A 17017-nucleotide genomic window follows, 5' to 3' on the forward strand; every position below is an offset into this window, starting at 1 on the left:
ATTGGTAAGAAACTGCAATATTATGAAGATGAACGCCTCATGAATCATGATGAAGCTTTCAAAATGTGGCTTCATTAATTTAAAAGGCACTTGTTTACAAGTACGTTATTAATTTGTATCAAATACAATTACAACATCAATCCTTTGGCTTCTTCTTGTTTTTCTTCATGTTACCACCCTGGCTAAGAGAACACATGGAAGCAAGAAACCAAATGTAGGCTAAGTTTAGACAGTCAGAATGAGAGTCAAAGCATGGAATTGAACACAGATTTAATGGACTACTGACTAAATTACATCTCCTATCTCAACTATCTACCGATTATTCTAATCTAGAATATAATTTAGACCGGTGTGTTATTGTTTTTGATAACTAATGGAATATAATTGTGATATCTAGAAAACATTATAACAAAAATCATGCAAGACATTGTCTTAGTAGTTGATCTCTTATGATAGCGTGACTATTGGATTGTTATGGTGGAAATCTAATCAGTGGTCATGAAGCATAATTACTGACCAACAGCCAGTGTATCATTTTGGATGAGTTTAATCCAGTGCAAAAAGATGCTATAACTTAAAACACACACACACACACACACACACACAAAAAAAAGGAAAAAAAAAAAAAAAAAAAAAAAAAAAAGCAAACAAAATCTAGTAAAAGTGAATTTGCCCTACGCATGGGCCAGTATATTATCAGGGCAAAATCACGTCCCATTTTAGGAAATGAGCTTCAATTGGTGCTCAGATAATAAAACATAATTGAAACTATAGGGTTCCCTAGGAAGCAATATGATGCTAATGAAGTAACTGCACAAAAGTTCCTCTTTGATTCAAAAGCCGCACCTGCAGGGTAGGGATAGAGAAAGGAAAAACTAAAGATTTCACATAGTACTTGTGATCAAAAGAGAAATCTTATTTATTTCATACCTTTCAATCAATGAGAAAGTGGGCCAGATTCTATAGGATCAAACCAATGGAACTTATATATATATATATATATATAGAGAGAGAGAGAGAGAGAGAGAGAGAGAGAGAGAGAGAGAGAGAGAGAGAGGTAAAGGCAGTGTTCAAGAGAGACATTAAATACCAAAAAAAAAAAAAAAAAAAAATGAAATGACCCAAGGATAATGCCAAAAGAATGATCAAGCATAAGCTTACATCATTCAGGGCTTGAGCAGGATCAATAGCTTCTGAGATATTATAATTGAAAAATGAGGCCTAATGGCAACATACCCCAGTAACCTTTCAATGCCATTAAGAATAATGATTCTTAGTGCTGCCTTGTATGCATCCTCAAACACCTTGACAATATGTACACAAGTTCTCTCATGAAGAACAATCATTGCTTCTGCTGAGACTATCTTGACTAGTAGCTATTGTTGACAATGGCTTTCACAGCGATTCTCCATATTTCCATTTGACATAAAATATATACTTAAACCTAAAACATTTTCCAAGAAGAACAATTCTCATAACTCATTTTTTGGGAAGCCAATTCAAGTTGATATCTTTTTCAGCCACCTCTACTTTAAGCTTGGTGAGGAATTCCTTGATAGGCTCCCATAACTTGGCCCTTTCTTTGTCACATACCACAACCTCTAATTGCTTAAGCTCCACGGTTGATTCTAGCAATGAACCACGCAATCTCAAGCAACCTTTCATGCTGAGCACTTTTAAATTACACAACTCACCAATGTGTTTTGGCAACTTGCTAATACTTAGGCAGTCAAATATGTCAAGAATGCTTAACTTATGGAGGCTTCTGATTGACTCTGGCAACTCTGACAAATCAGTACAAGACCTAAACCTTAGTACTTCTAAATTCACCAGCTTTCCAATTCCTTTAGGTAATGCTGACAACTTATGACAATTGGTGATGATGAGTTTTTTTAGGAGGACAATATCACACAGCCCAACAGGCAATTCCAACATATCATTGCAATAGTCAATGCGTATCTCCATTAGATTTGGCAAAGCATTTGAAAGTTGAATAGTACAATTCTCAAAAGCCTTACGAATATTACACATGAACAAGGATATTTTCTTCAAACTCTTCAATGGTACAAGGGTCTTGCAAAGGGAGGAAATTGAAACCTTCTCTAATCTAATTCTCCTAAAATTGGGTAGAGACCCGAGCAGTTGAAAATTGCTTATTTCGGCATGAAAGAAACCATAATTAGTGACTATCAAAACCTTGAGTTCATCCATTTTCTCCACAAACTTAGGTAAGGTGTAATTATGTGTCTGAAAATTCAGAACTAAAACCTCGACTTTGGGTGCTTGAATGTTGCACCAACATTCATCTGCAAAAAGAATTGTACACAGTGTGATAAGCACTCATTATTATGTAGTTTACATAATGTGTTAGAGAGGAAATGTGCCAACCAGTTGAGATAGATAATAAGTGAGCATTGATGAGTTTCTATTTCTTTTCCATCCACCTCTTTTAGGGATGACAATTTTGCCCCGCCCCGCCCTGTTTGACCCGCCCCTCCTCGCTTCACCCCGTGCGGGTTTTCCCCGCCCCGCAAAGGTGGTGGGGCGAGGATTGGGCAAAATTTTAGACCCGCACCATGGGATGGGTTTACACTTTTTAGACCCACCCCGGCCCATCCCTACCCCACCCCACATTAATAAGGGTTAAATTGTAATTTTTTTATACTCTAAAACCCTACTATTTAAACAAAAATATCATCAGCTTATTTTATTCTACCTAACGTGGCTCTCTACCTCTTTTTTCTCTCTAGCAAAGTTGGAAATAAGGTACCAATTTTAACATTTCCTTTTGTCTTTATTAGAAAAAAATTTATATACTATTGAATTACTAATTTCATTCATAATTCATACGTCTTTCTCAACTTACTTTTCATCATGAACATAATTTTTTTTTTTTTTTTAAATGAGGTATGGGTCTGAGTCTGAGTCTGAGTTTGAGACTTTGTCCCATTCTCTATGAAATAGTCACAAAATGGGAGGACCTGAGTGTGCTAGTTTTAAAACTCACGTAGGAAAAAAAGACAACCAATACTTCTTATAGTTTTTCTTTGTTTGGACACAATTTGTTACTTTATTTTATTTTTTGGATTATTTTATTGTGTCATACTATGAGATTTTTGTTGTGATATTGTCTTGTTAAATATTTAGATAATATTATTCAGTTTTTGCTAAAAATTAGTTTGATTTGATAGGATAAATTTATTTATAATTTCAAGTATATTTTTATTATTGAAACATGTTATTTTATTTGAAAAAATGATAATAGTTGTAGGAAAAATTAACAAGAAATAAAGTTTTACGGGGTGGGGCGGGGCTTCGTGAGGCCTTTAGGGGCGAGGATGGGGCAAGAAATTTTCCTCGTCATGCGGGGCGGGGCGGGGATAGGGCAAGAAAAATCCATTGCCATCCCTAACCTCTTTGGTAGATTGTTTCCACTTATGTTCAAAATCAGTCTTGGCCTTTCTTCTTTAGGCTCTTTGCTACTCTGATGCATAGCAAGCTCTCTAAGAATGTTATGCAGTGTGACAAAGTCATAATTGTAATAGCAGTTGGCCTCACTTGCATCTTTCCTGGTGAATGGGCAAATTAGAAGCTTAGAACATATTCAAAATTTTCAGACTTTGCATACAAAAAACATATATTCCATTATCATTCAAAAAAATAAATTAAGAATATAATGACAACCAAGGGAAATCATTTTTGTTTATAATAATTTAAACAAACTCTGCGAGACAAGCAATAGAGAGATATAGACTAAGAAGAGTTGAAATCCCGCACTTTTCATGGCCAAAGTAGTTGGAATCTCTAGTTTGGTATAAGTTTCCTTCTTTCTAGCTCTTTGAAGTAATCACCCTTCCAATGGTAAGAAAAATCCTAAATTGGCCAGACATGTCAAATAAACCATAATATTATAAATTGCCATTGGAAGTTAATTAAGCCAAAAGACATGATAAAATATTTGGGCCTATGGCCGGGTATGGAGTTCTAACATATTACAACTAGCAACTAGAAGTAATCACATGAAGAAATCTCACTACAAGAAAATCATAATATAAAAATAGAAAGCCAGCATACCCTACCATCACAAGACTAGCCAGATTTCGAGTAGTGAGTTCTTGCAAATGGGCAATGGCATGGATGCCATCTTCATCTAGTTCATATAATTCTGCCCATATGTCAATGAGGATAGCAGCAGGGATCCTTTGGTCTTCGGGAAATGAACCTAGGTCCATGGAACACTCTTTGATGATAACCTTGTCATCCGAAAATTCTAGGGTACTTTCAAGATGACCAAGCAGCTTAGCATCAGAATTGAGAAAAGATTGACCATTAGACCATTTCATTAGTCTACTTTTCCAAACCACTGCATGCTTCCCACGCAGTGAGCCACCAATTACTTGAAGGACTAGCGGGAATCCCCCACAGCCTTTTACTTGTAGGGAATTCAACCAAAATCTCAACTTGTGAGAAACAAAAAAAAAATAAAGAAAACACACGCCAAAGAAAGCAATCAAATGCATAAGACAATATTTACGTGATTCGACAATTTGCCTATGTCCACGGAGTTGCAGAGATTTCACTATTATCAGGGAAAAAGAAATACAAGGTGCGGCTACAAGATTTTCTCACTCTATATAAACACGGCAACCAACTCACAATAATAACCCTAATCACCAAAGTTGGTTCTACAATGGGCTAAACGGGCCAAAAACAGTTGGGTTGTTGGGGGGAAAAAAAAAAAACAAAACAAAAAACCAAGCAAAGCTTAAACGTATGTGTATGTATGAAACATAATTTTGGCAGGTATATATGGTATTATCATCTATATACCTTACCCAAAAGGCAAATGTACAAATATATACACACCCAAATTGGCAAAGTACCTTTTTGACATCTTCTTCTGCCGGAATGTAAGAGCTCCCATCATGTAGGGATGCTGAGCGACGAAAAAGGGTCATTGCATCAACATCATTTAGCGGTTTTTAAGTGGTATGTAAACTTAAAACTTGGAAATGCAGTTCTTGAAGTAACTAAAATCTTGTAATTGGGAATATCAAACTTAAACTTTTCAAGAAGGTATTCTGATCCAAGCCAGACATCATCTAGAATCAGCAATATAGAATTAGGTGTAATATGATTCAGCAATTGTGGCAGCTGGTAGAATGCATCGTCATCACTTTGAATTAGAAACTCAGGCTGCATATTCTTATAGTTAAATAGGTTCTACACAATGACCTTCACGTTGGGAGTTTTTGAAACGTTCACAAAGAGAATATTGTTCTCAAACATGCCTATCCAAACACAATGTAGTTAGAAAACTGCCACAGGCACATTTCATATCCCATAATATTAAACACATAATAGCGAAGTCATATGAACAGAATACCCAATCCCAATCGCAGCAAACGGTGAGAAGTGGGAAGAAGAATTATGAGAAACACCACCAATTATGAAGATATGAGAATTCTTTTTTTTTTTTTTAAACCATCTCATTTCTTTTAGTACTTTCTAAGGCAGTAATTCCAAAGACTGAAATATGCCAAAAACACTGCTATGACTGTTGAAAGGACCAAAACAAAAGAATGAAGATAAGTAGCAATGGAATACTTCGAACAGTAGTTCAATTTCTTGAGTGTGAATGCAATCTCACTTTTTAAATCATAGCCAAATATAGAACTGCCTTTTATTTTACTATATTATTTCATTTTAGGATTCAACAAAGAATTTCACAATGTATTTTGTTTTTGCTACTACCTAACGGTTTACTTTACTATGAAGGGTCTACGTACTAGCAGCAGCAAAAGGACGAGGTTTCTATCCTTTCCAGAGAAACCTTTTTTTTTTTTTTTTTTGAGAAAACCAGAGAAACCTTTTAAACTTTTTATATATATATATATATATATATATATATTAAGGGGTCTATTAAGGATAATTTTTTTTGGGCAATCTATTGTCTTTTTTGCAGCTTTATGTCATTTTTTCAACTTTATAAGCTGTGGCTAGCTTCATAGAGAGAAAAAATATATATTAAAAATAAATTGTGGAGCTTCTTTTATGTATCTTTCTTTCATTTAGTTATTTTTTTTATTAAGTGAGAGTCTCATTAGGGAAACTGTGGGCCAGAAAATTCGTGGCCCAGGCCCGTCCTACATCAAGGCCCAGAGCTTGACCTGAAGAGACCAGTTGTCCAGGAGGAATTCAATGCACGGATATGATAAGTGAAAAGACTGCTCATACTGTAGTAGGGAACTCTGTGCCTGACAGGCCCCTATTCTTGACCGAGCTATTCAACCTTTACGTCTACTCTCAACCACTTGAGGTATGAGCGGATAGGACAAGTCCTCTGCCCCGAAGGTAAAGCTCACACGTGGACCCTAAAGAGAGGAAGGAGTACGAGTATAAAAGGAAACGAAAGCCAAGAGAAGGAGGGGGGGAAGAAAAAGGAGAAGAAGGGGAAGAACTTAATGCTCCTCGAACTAAGTCCGAGGAGTCCAAACCCTCAGGCTACGACGCTGTAGGGCTTGGATGTTCAGGCTGACCCCTTTTTCACATGAGTCCCCCTAAAATCAGGACCAGACCATCGCCCCGAGATCAAAGGCAAGCCTTTTAAGCCCATTCTCTACAACTTATATTGTGAGGGATCTTTCATGTGCGAGCTCAACGTCATTCTTGGGCCGTTAAATAATCGTGTCCCTACAATTGGCGCCGTCTGTGGGAAGGCTTGCGCGTTGGTGCAGGTGGCGTTTGAGTCAACTCTCTAGCAAGCAGAGATTCGCGGGTTTTCCCCCATCTCCGGTGACATGCAGTTGTTGTTCCAACATAAACTTATGCCAGGGGCTACGTCCTGCAGTGCCAACGGCACGGGCAGTTCTAGGGGCTTTCGACCTCAAGCTAACTCTCCCTGCCATGGTCAAGGGGCTGACCTGCGAAAAAAGCAAATAAGTACAAAAAATTACGCTAAAAAAAAAGTTTTGGACAGAACCAAGGCCTTGCATGGTCCTCGGACTCAAGCCTATGGGGAAACCAAGTACTCAAAAAAGTTTTGGACGAAACCAAGGCCTTGCATGGTCCTCGGACTCAAGCCTATGGGGAAACCAAGTACTCAAAAAATTTTTGGACAGAACCAAGGTCTTGCATGGTCCTCGGACTCAAGCCTATGGGGAAACCAAGTACTCAAAAAAGTTTTGGACAGAACCAAGGCCTTGCATGGTCCTCGGACTCAAGCCTATGGGGAAACCAAGTACTCAAAAAAGTTTTGGACAGAACCAAGGCCTTGCATGGTCCTCGGACTCAAGCCTATGGGGAAACCAAGTACTCAAAAAAGTTTTGGACAGAACCAAGGCCTTGCATGGTCCTCGAACTCAAGCCTATGGGGAAACCAAGTACTCAAAAAAGTTTTGGACAGAACCAAGGCCTTGCATGGTCCTCGGACTCAAGCCTATGGGGAAACCAAGTACTCAAAAAAAGTTTTGGACAGAGCTAAGGCCTTGCATGGTCCTCGGACTCAAGCCTATGGGGAAACCAAGTACTCAAAAAAGTTTTGGACAGAACTAAGGTCTTGCATGGTCCTCAGACTCAAGCCTATGGGGAAACCAAGTACACAAACAAGAAACTACAAGTTTTGGACAGAACCAAGGCCTTGCATGGTCCTCGGACTCAAGCCTATGGGGACTCAAGCCTATGGGGAAACCAAGTACTCAAAAAGTTTTGGACAGAACCAAGGCCTTGCATGGTCCTCGGACTCAAGCCTATGGGGAAACCAAGTACTCAAAAAAGTTTTGGACAGAACCACGGTCTTGCATGGTCCTCGGACTCAAGCCTATGGGGAAACCAAGTACTCAAAAAAAAAAAAAAGCAGAAACAAGTTTTGGACAGAACCAAGGTCTTGCATGGTCCTCGGACTCAAGCCTATGGGGAAACCAAGTACACAAACAAGAAACTACAAGCTTTGGACAGGACCAAGGTCTTGCATGGTCCTCGGATTCAAGCCTATGGGGAAACCAACTACTTAAAAGAAAAACTACATTACATGGACCTTAGAATCTATCCGAGGAGAACTCTCCATTAAAAATTGTGTTAATTCCTAAACTGCATGGACTCTCAAGTCTGCCCTCGGATTCTCAGTACCAAAGGGATTGATGCTATATAAGGCAATATGTTACCAAAAACACAATCGGAGTCCCTTGTTGCTCGGTTACCCCCTCGGGTGAATTATTTAGAATTTAACGTTCTCGGACGATCTCCTCGCACTTATTATGAAATATTCAGCTGCTATCTCGGTTAGTTTCCTAAGTCTAATTTACTGTGAATTATCGTTATTATGCCTGGTAATGTCGGTAAATTAAAATTAGTTAGACTATGTTTTGAGGTTTCCTGCTCTAAGTATCATTGAAGAAAAACACACATGGAGCACACCCATTCACAAAGTAGTGTTGCAAAAAAGAAAAATATTTAAAACAAATAAATAAATTTCCCTTTCATTAAAACAATAAGATAGTACAGCGTACAATGAAAAGCTGGAATCAGCTTATAGCTAAGTACATAATCTAAAAGAAAGATACAAGAGAATTGGATAAGGCTGAGGAGGTAGTCCAGAGGAGAGGTTGGCTACTGCTCAAGACTTTGTCCTTCCTCAACACTTTTACATGCCCATAACTCAGGCAGCAAAAGAACCCGGCGTGGGGCCTGCACCATTGAAGAAAAGGTGCAGAGAGCGCCCAACTTCAGGCTAGCGCAGCTGAAGAAAAGGTGCAGGGAGCCCAACTTGAGGCCCACACCGTCGAAGAGAAGGTGGTAGGAGCCGGAAGTTGAGGAGCCTACACCAAAGCTTGCCTGCGACAAGGCAGACGGCGCTGATGGCGGAGAACCTTTCTTCTGACACACCAAAAATCTGGCGTGACCAGAACCTACTTCGAATTTTGACTAAAAGATGGGAGGGTACTGTTCCCACCATGTCCAAGCGGGAAGACACCTTGAATCTGTGCCTCCCCTGCCCAGACCACATCACTTTACGTCTTGGAAGGGTCCGGTGCCTCTGTGGAGGGTGAAGTTCCTCCATCTCCACCGAAGCCTCAAACATACGGCGCAAAGGGAAGGTGACACCGGAAGAGGGAATTGGGTATGGACAAAGGGTTATGATTCTAAAGAGAGTGAAAGGGTTTATATGCTAGGAAAACAACCACTTGTCCTACTTATATAAAGGGTAAGGAGGGGCCATTTAGTTTAACTTGAGCAGATTCCCAAGACGCGCTGCAGACAAGGCAGCTCTGGCTCAATTTCCCACATCATCCACGACCGTAGGATCTCAAGATCCTCGGAAAGACGCGCTTCAATTGCTGAAACTTCAGGGTACTCGCGAACGAAGGGATAACTCTTTGACTTGGCACGTCTCCTATACAGAATTTGAACGAGTCGTGATGTGGGCCCAAAGTCACCAAAACCCTCCTCCCCAACTAAAAGTCGGGCAGCAGGATTTTGAGGGGCTATTGTGGGCCAGAAAATTCGTGGCCCAGGCCCGTCCCACATCAAGGCCCAGGGCCTGACCTGAAGAGACCAGTTGTCCAGGAGGAATTCAATGCACGGATAGGATAAGTGAAAAGACTGCTCATACTGTAGTAGGGAACTCTGTGCCTGACAGGCCCCTAATCTTGACCGAGCTATTCAACCTTTGCGTCTACTCTCAACCACTTGAGGTATGGGCGGATAGGACAAGTCCTCTGCCCCGAAGGTAAAGCTCACACGTGCACCCTAAAGAGAGGAAGGAGTACGAGTATAAAAGGAAACGAAAGCCAAGAGAAGGAGGGGGGGGGGGGGGGAAGAAAAAGGAGAAGAAGGGGAGGAACTTAATGCTCCTCGGACTAAGTCCGAGGAGTCCAAACCCTCAGGCTACGATGCTGTAGGGCTTGGATGTTCAGGCTGACCCCTTTTTCACATGAGTCCCCCTAAAATCAGGACCAGACCATCGCCCCGAGATCAAAGGCAAGCCTTTTAAGCCCATTCTCTACAACTTATATTGTGAGGGATCTTTCATGTGCGAGCTCAACGTCATTCTTGGGCCGTTAAATAATCGTGTCCCTACAATTGGCGCCGTCTGTGGGAAGGCTTGCGCGTTGGTGCAGGTGGCGTTTGAGTCAACTCTCTAGCAAGTAGAGATTCGCGGGTTTTCCCCCATCTCCGGTGACATGCAGTTGTTGTTCCGACATAAACTTATGCCAGGGGCTACGTCCTGCAGTGCCAACGGCACGGGCAGCTCTAGGGGCTTTCGACCTCAAGCTAACTCTCCCCGCCATGGTCAAGGGGCTGACCTGCGAAAAAAGCAAATAAGTACAAAAAAGTACGCTAAAAAAAAAGTTTTGGACAGAACCAAGGCCTTGCATGGTCCTCGGACTCAAGCCTATGGGGAAACCAAGTACTCAAAAAAGTTTTGGACAGAACCAAGGCCTTGCATGGTCCTCGGACTCAAGCCTATGGGGAAACCAAGTACTCAAAATTTTTTTGGACAGAACCAAGGTCTTGCATGGTCCTCGGACTCAAGCCAATGGGGAAACCAAGTACTCAAAAAAGTTTTGGACAGAACCAAGGCCTTGCATGGTCCTCGGACTCAAGCCTATGGGGAAACCAAGTACTCAAAAAAGTTTTGGACAGAACCAAGGCCTTGCATGGTCCTCGGACTCAAGTCTATGGGGAAACCAAGTACTCAAAAAAGTTTTGGACAGAACCAAGGCCGTGCATGGTCCTCGGACTCAAGCCTATGGGGAAACCAAGTACTCAAAAAAGTTTTGGACAGAACCAAGGCCTTGCATGGTCCTCGGACTCAAGCCTATGGGGAAACCAAGTACTCAAAAAAGTTTTGGACAGAACCAATGCCTTGCATGGTCCTCGGACTCAAGCCTATGGGGAAACCAAGTACTCAAAAAAAGTTTTGGACAGAACTAAGGCCTTGCATGGTCCTCGGACTCAAGTCTATGGGGAAACCAAGTACTCAAAAAAGTTTTGGACAGAACTAAGGTCTTGCATGGTCCTCAGACTCAAGCCTATGGGGAAACCAAGTACACAAACAAGAAACTACAAGTTTTGGACAGAACCAAGGCCTTGCATGGTCCTCGGACTCAAGCCTATGGGGACTCAAGCCTATGGGGAAACCAAGTACTCAAAAAGTTTTGGACAGAACCTAGGCCTTACATGGTCCTCGGACTCAAGCCTATGGGGAAACCAAGTACTCAAAAAAGTTTTGGACAGAACCACGGTCTTGCATGGTCCTCGGACTCAAGCCTATGGGGAAACCAAGTACTCAAAAAAAAAAAGCAGAAACAAGTTTTGGACAGAACCAAGGTCTTGCATGGTCCTCGGACTCAAGCCTATGGGGAAACCAAGTACACAAACAAGAAACTACAAGCTTTGGACAGGACCAAGGTCTTGCATGGTCCTCGGATTCAAGCCTATGGGGAAACCAACTACTTAAAAGAAAAACTACATTACATGGACCTTAGAATCTATCCGAGGAGAACTCTCCATTAACAATTGTGTTAATTCCTAAACTGCATGGACTCTCAAGTCTGCCCTCGGATTCTCAGTACCAAAGGGATTGATGCTATATAAGGCAATATGTTACCAAAAACACAATCGGAGGCCCTTGTTGCTCGGTTACCCCCTCGGGTGAATTATTTAGAATTTAACGTTCTCGGACGATCTCCTCGCACTTATTACGAAATATTCAGCTGCTATCTCGGTTAGTGTCCTAAGTCTAATTTACTGTGAATTATCGTTATTATGCCTGGTAATGTCGGTAAATTAAAATTAGTTAGACTATGTTTTGAGGTTTCCTGCTCTAAGTATCATTGAAGAAAAACACACATGGAGCACACCCATTCACAAAGTAGTGTTGCAAAAAAGAAAAATATTTAAAACAAATAAATAAATTTCCCTTTCATTAAAACAATAAGATAGTACAGCGTACAATGAAAAGCTGGAATCAGCTTATAGCTAAGTACATAATCTAAAAGAAAGATACAAGAGAATTGGATAAGGCTGAGGAGGTAGTCCAGAGGAGAGGTTGGCTACTGCTCAAGACTTTGTCCTTCCTCAACACTTTTACATGCCCATAACTCAGGCAGCAAAAGAACCCGGCGTGGGGCCTGCACCATTGAAGAAAAGGTGCAGAGAGCGCCCAACTTCAGGCTAGCGCAGCTGAAGAAAAGGTGCAGGGAGCCCAACTTGAGGCCCACACCGTCGAAGAGAAGGTGGTAGGAGCCGGAAGTTGAGGAGCCTACACCAAAGCTTGCCTGCGACAAGGCAGACGGCGCTGATGGCGGAGAACCTTTCTTCTGACACACCAAAAATCTGGCGTGACCAGAACCTACTTCGAATTTTGACTAAAAGATGGGAGGGTACCGTTCCCACCATGTCCAAGCGGGAAGACACCTTGAATCTGTGCCTCCCCTGCCCAGACCACATCACTTTACGTCTTGGAAGGGTCCGGTGCCTCTGTGGAGGGTGAAGTTCCTCCATCTCCACCGAAGCCTCAAACATACGGCGCAAAGGGAAGGTGACACCGGAAGAGGGAACTGGGTATGGACAAAGGGTTATGATTCTAAAGAGAGTGAAAGGGTTTATATGCTAGGAAAACAACCACTTGTCCTACTTATATAAAGGGTAAGGAGGGGCCATTTAGTTTAACTTGAGCAGATTCCCAAGACGCGCTGCAGACAAGGCAGCTCTGGCTCAATTTCCCACATCATCCACGACCGTAGGATCTCAAGATCCTCGGAAAGACGCGCTTCAATTGCTGAAACTTCAGCGTACTCGCGAACGAAGGGATAACTCTTTGACTTGGCACGTCTCCTATACAGAATTTGAACGAGTCGTGATGTGGGCCCAAAGTCACCAAAACCCTCCTCCCCAACTAAAAGTCGGGCAGCAGGATTTTGAGGGGCTATTGTGGGCCAGAAAATTCGTGGCCCAGGCCCGTCCTACATCAAGGCCCAGGGCTTGACCTGAAGAGACCAGTTGTCCAGGAGGAATTCAATGCACGGATAGGATAAGTGAAAAGACTGCTCATACTGTAGTAGGGAACTCTGTGCCTGACAGGCCCCTATTCTTGACCGAGCTATTCTACCTTTGCGTCTACTCTCAACCACTTGAGGTATGGGCGGATAGGACAAGTCCTCTGCCCCGAAGGTAAAGCTCACACGTGGACCCTAAAGAGAGGAAGGAGTACGAGTATAAAAGGAAACGAAAGCCAAGAGAAGGGGGGGGGGGGAAGAAAAAGGAGAAGAAGGGGAGGAACTTAATGCTCCTCGGACTAAGTCCGAGGAGTCCAAACCCTCAGGCTACGACGCTGTAGGGCTTGGATGTTCAGGCTGACCCCTTTTTCACATGAGTCCCCCTAAAATCAGGACCAGACCATCGCCCCGAGATCAAAGGCAAGCCTTTTAAGCCCATTCTCTACAACTTATATTGTGAGGGATCTTTCATGTGCGAGCTCAACGTCATTCTTGGGCCGTTAAATAATCGTGTCCCTGCAGAAACATTTCCCATAAAAAAATTGGTATAATTTAATGAAAGGACTGAAAATGGTATTGAAGTAACAAGTTAAATTCAAAAAAGTAAGTTTTATTGGCTTTACACCTTATAAAATTGGTAAAAAAAATCTGATAAAAGATGACTTTATTGACATAAAGTTGTTTCCTAATGGGCATCGCAAGGTGCCTGTTAACACTACATTTTTTTTATTAGAGCATCCACAACCCGAAATGCCATCCTATCCCATTTTACCATTCTAAAAAGCTACTTTATTAATTATACAATACCATTTTACCATACATCCAACATTCCAACTTTTATTTTCCTATTCTACTTATTAAAATAATATATCTACACAATAAAATATATTTTTCCATTTTTTGTTTTTTTCCCAATTTTCTCCTCCCCTTCCCTCAACCTCTGTTACCACGCCTCTACTGCCCAGTCACCACCACCGCGCCTCCACCATGCCCACCACGCCACCACTGTCCACTGCCCACCAAAATCCCACCGGAACAAAAACGCATGTAAAAAAAAAAAAAAAAAAAAAAAAACTAGAATCACAACAGAAAACCAGAAACCCAGCAGCATCGGACCCATGCCGATCTCCACCAAACCCAATGAGCCTACACAAAAACGTAGTGGCGCACGATAACGAAACGGTGCATCGTGGAGTCAAGGACTGGGAGAGAGAGCCGAGGCTTTTTCCGTTGGGGAATTTCGACGGTGCAATGATAAAGATGTGAAGTTCGCCGAGATTTCCGATGTACGATGACGATTTCGGGTGGGGCAAACCTTTGGCAATATGGAGCGGTGGAGAAGGCAATGGAAGCGCGCTGATCTCCACCAAACCCAGTGACCCACACTGAGCTCCACCAAACCCAGTGACCCACGCCCGCCGATCTCCACCAAACCCATCGTCAATCTGAGCAACCCAGAAACCCAGCCATACCCACCTCTTCCTTTAAGCACCGGTCACATCAAAAAAAAAAAAAAAAAAAAAAACAACAACAACAACAACAGAACACAAAACACAACCCGGATCGCAACCCATCAGAAAAAATGAATTACTGTGATGTGTGATGTTGATTTTGGGAGGAGGACGGTGTTTGGGTTTGAAGAGAGGAGAGAGCATATGAGAGAGAAGGCACTGTAGAATGCACGGTGTTGAGAATAAAATATGATAGAGAAGGCACGGTGTTGAGAATAAAATATTATTTAAATTTATACAATAGTGCTACAGTGCCATTCTACATGTAGAATGGCATTGTAGCACAATTCTAAAAATTTTTACAATTCTTCAGTTTTACAATTCCAGATGCTGGCTCTTTTAGGCTTGAAATGCCAAAATTTCATTAGATATGGCATATGAAAGTCCCAGTGCTGATGCTCTTAGATATGCATTTTAAAAATCTAACAGTTGGATTGTATATTTTTTTATGTTTTTAAGTTAACACATATGTCAAATTTCATTCACATTAGATATTATTTACTATTCGATCAATAAACTTATTTTTTATATATAATTTTAGACCACAAAAACTTAAAATTTAATCATTTGATTGATGATTTAAGAATGGAATATACAATCTAACAGTTAAATTTTCAAAAATTTTCAAAATTCAGGTTTGTTGGAGAGAAAATTGTCCCACTATAAATAACTTCAAAAATATGCAAACTATATATTTCCTAAGGATTCGAAATACATCCAGTATATTCAGTGCACTAGATTCGATCAAATGGTGACATGGATCACAATCCCAAGAATTATGCTGTACCAGAATTTGTGGCATAACTTATCCATACAGCGAGTTATGATTGGTGGAGGGATATTACAACTAGCCATATAGACAAATTGTAGTACAAATGGTGACACCAGCATAACTCCAATCCCAACCGCGTCCAGTGCCGGTGACCACACCTCCCCCAATTTCTAAAACACTAGCCAAATAGAAAGTAAAATTACACACCGACACAAAAAAGAGGCAAAATTTGCCAAACAATGAAAATTCTGAAAAATTTTAGCCAGACAGCACGCGTTCAAACTTATTTAGTTAGTTAGACTGTTTTTGAAAGTCGAGTTTGGCAAACTCGACTTTGGACTGGAATACAGACACAATAGTGGCGTTTTTTTTTAGTGGCGTTTGTCAAAAACGCCACTATAGGTTCATATAGTGGCATTTTCTATAAACGCTGCTATAGCCACTAAAAAAACGCCACTATAGTGTCTGTTTTCCAGCCCAAAGTCGAGTTTGCCAAACTCGACTTTCAAAAACAGTCTAACTTACTAAATAACTTTGAACATGTGCCACGCGCCTAATTTTTTCCCAGGAATAATCTGTTTGGCAATTTTTTCCCAAAAAAGACAAGGAAGTACCTTTAATTATCTCATCCTGACAGAGCATTTGGACCAGTGTGGTCTTCCCACATCCTCCAGGAGCAGTCAATAGAAGCAGTTGCACCTCCTCCTTCAACAGCAGCGTCTTCAACTCCTTCATTGGCATATCAAACCCAACTGTGAAATCCGGGGGTTCACGAACCGCGAATGACACCTTTGGTGTCTCCACGGACTTGATCGAATCCATTCTCTGGCTAATATCACTCACAATTTTTCTGGTCTCCAACCCAGTCCTTGCATCATGTAATTGCAAATCAACCTGACAGTACCTCAAAATGTCTTCTTCCAACTTAGTAAGTTTCCTTGAGTACTTAAACCTTAAATACAAATTCCACCGTGGGATTTGCAAGCACTCGCGAACCAGCTCCCCACCCTTCGTCATTTCTTCTATCAAGCTCTGTGTTTCCTCTACTGGGCGATTAAGTTGTTGGTTTAATCGTTCTATATCTGTGACCGTAGGCGCCAGACGATCTAACGTGGATTCGAGTCTTTTAAGAATGGGTTTGAACTGACGGGCTTTGCTTACCACATCCTTAACTGCGTCGCGTAACAACGTAAAGACCTGTCCAAATCCTGCCCCAAGAAGAGGCCCTGCAACGCTCAGAGGCATAACTTTGCTTCTTCTTATTCTTCTTTTTTCTTTAGGACGATGAATGAGAATTTTATCCAAACAAATGAAACAGTGCAAAACAGTACAAGTAAACTAAACTAGCAGCGAATCTGATACAAGAATAACTACAAAGATGGAAACCAGTTGAGATCTCAAACCCTTCAATTTCTTCTCAGTTTCTTTGTGCTGATAAAAGTAAACGGAACCGAAGATACAAAATATATAAAGTAAACTACTCTTCGCAGAGTGACTGACACCGTTGAGTTGACTGTACGTGGAAGCCCATTAATTGCATTGCATACAAAACATACCCACAGACCACATTGTTTTTTTCTTCGTCAGTGAATAGCGAATTGCCAAAAATGGGCTAGGCCCAAAATAAAGAAGAAGAAGAAGAAAAAAGATCTGGCTATCACCGTAGACGTGAAAGTGGGTTGTGTGTTTGGTTGGGCCACTCTTTTTCTCAAAACCCAGTTTCAATTTCTCTC

At 41.2% G+C, this 17017-nt stretch overlaps 1 pseudogene; it reads right to left on the bottom strand.

Moving 5' to 3' along the window:
* Positions 1 to 1112: 1112 nt before the first annotated feature.
* On the bottom strand, positions 1113 to 16724 carry LOC126732692 (probable disease resistance protein At5g66900; annotated as a pseudogene).
* Between the last annotated feature and the right edge of the window lie 293 nt (positions 16725 to 17017).

This window comes from Quercus robur, chromosome 6 (genome assembly GCF_932294415.1).
Source record: "Quercus robur chromosome 6, dhQueRobu3.1, whole genome shotgun sequence".
Lineage (NCBI taxonomy): Eukaryota > Viridiplantae > Streptophyta > Magnoliopsida > Fagales > Fagaceae > Quercus > Quercus robur.